The following is a 2,036-nucleotide window of genomic DNA, read 5'->3' on the forward strand; positions in this document are numbered from 1 at the left end:
CAAGAACGGAGCTCAAACACGGGCAGCTTTTAGCTAGCTTTAAAGAACAGCAGCCACCATAGTATATTAGTCAAGAATAGACTAAATCTTCCTTAAAGTAGGAGGACAATTGTGCTTGGTTTTATCCCAGGGACACAAACCCTGCTCAGGTCCCTTGGTCCCAACCATCACTTGCTTCTCCTTATTTCCTTCAGCTCTGTGTCTTTGTAGCGTCCCTTCATCAGACCCCCTCCACTGTGAAACCTTCGTGGTGGTGAAGCCTTTTGAAAATTCCCTCACACTTCGAGTTCCTCAGAATCTGGGCAGTGGCATTTGTGGGTGTAATTGAGTCAGGTTTGTTCATTGGACCGCAAGAAGAGAAGAGATGACTAATAAAATAGAAATGGCTACTAAAAGGAGAACTTGTGCTTTCAATTTACACTGATGTCAATGTGGGAGGTTTCAAAGAAGGCTTGTCACAGCTAGTTCTTTGGGGGTGTTTTTGCATTTGGCATGTTTTTGTATAATTGTGCAGAAAAAAGCATATGAGATTACATGACAAAAACTAGTGGACTACAAATCATAGTACGTATTTAGATGATCGAGGCAAAAGGTAGAGCTCCACGAACATAATGTCAATATAGAAGGAGTTTCAGAGAAGTCAGAGTCGAGGGAGGATCTACATGCAAATGTGGGAAGGTCGAAAGCAATGCCGTGGAGTCTTCCGGGAGGGTCCTCTGGACTGAGAAGAATTGACTTCTTTAGAGCAGTGACTTAGCGATCTCTTCATAGAAATGGATCTTCCTGAGTTTTAATGTCCAAAAATCATGAGTGTCTATTCTATTATGATTAGTTTCTTAAATGTTGGAGTTGACATTGCAACAGGTGTGGTCTGCTGGATCCTTCCCTTTGAAAATAACAGGAGGGAGTTTATACATCATGTTTATGGATGTATATGTAGATGTGGGAGAATGTAATTTCACTTATAATATTTTAAGTTAAGATTTTAAAATATCACACATCCACTGCTATTGAGTCCATGTTGTCCTGGTTATGTGTTGGGCTGCTAACCACAAGGTCAGCAGTTTAAAGCCACCAGTAACTCCAAGGGAAGAAGATGAGAGTTACAGCCTCAGAAACCCACAAGGGTGGTTCTACCCTGCCCTCTAGGGTTGCTATGAGTTGGTATCAGCTTGATTGCGGTGAATTTGGTTTGGGTTTTATAAGACAGTATAGCTCTGCCTTGACTTTCCAGGGCTGTAAATCTTTACATGAGCAGAAAGCCTCATTTTTCTCCCATAGAGCAGCTTGTGGGTTCAAACTGCTGACCTTGTGACTAGCAGCCCAAAGTTAACCAAGTTTGCCACCAGGCTCCAGAATTTTATATGGAGTGGTAAAATTGTGCTATGCAGATAAAGTTTTATACTCTGATAAATGGAGAAAAAGTTGAAGTTGTCAAGGATTCTGTCTTACTTGGATCCACAATCAGTGTTCATGGAAGCAGCGGTCGAGCAATCAAAAGACATGCTGCATTAGGTAAATCTGCTGCACAAAACCTCTTTAGCAGCACAAATAAGTACTGCTACCCAAGTACTGAAGAGCAAGGATGTAATGTGGAGGACTAAGGTGGGCCTGACCCAAGCCATGGCATTCTCCATCGCCTCCTGTGCATGTGAGAGTTGGACATTGAATCAGGAAGACCATAGAAGAATCGATGCCTTTGAACTGTGGTGTTGGAGAAGAATACTGGAAATACTTGGCACTCTGTACTGGGAGAAGCCTGGCCAGAGTGCTCTTTAGAGGCAAAGGTGGCAAAACTTACATACTTTGGACATACTGTCAGGAGAGACCAGTCCCTGGAGAAGGACATCATGTTAGGTAAAGTAGAGGGGCAGAGAAAAAGAGGAACGCCCTTGACGAGACAGATTGACACACTGGCTACAACAATGGGCTCCGGCCTAGGAACAATTGTGAGAATGGTGCAGCCGTGTGGCACGCTTCCTGCTCTTGTGCATAGGGTCGCTATGGGTCGGAGCCAATGCAATGGCCCCTAACAA

The 2,036-nt window shown here is 43.6% G+C and overlaps 1 protein-coding gene across 1 annotated transcript in view; it reads left to right on the top strand.

Annotated features, from left to right (window-relative positions):
* LOC123521342 (TBC1 domain family member 4-like) overlaps positions 1 to 2,036 on the top strand; it is a 37,525-nt gene that overhangs the window by 31,179 nt on the left and 4,310 nt on the right. The gene's annotated exons all lie outside the window — the stretch shown is intronic.

The sequence above is a fragment of the Echinops telfairi genome, unplaced genomic scaffold (assembly GCF_000313985.2).
Source record: "Echinops telfairi isolate 266 unplaced genomic scaffold, ASM31398v2 ScPeMD7_11;HRSCAF=52, whole genome shotgun sequence".
Lineage (NCBI taxonomy): Eukaryota > Metazoa > Chordata > Mammalia > Afrosoricida > Tenrecidae > Echinops > Echinops telfairi.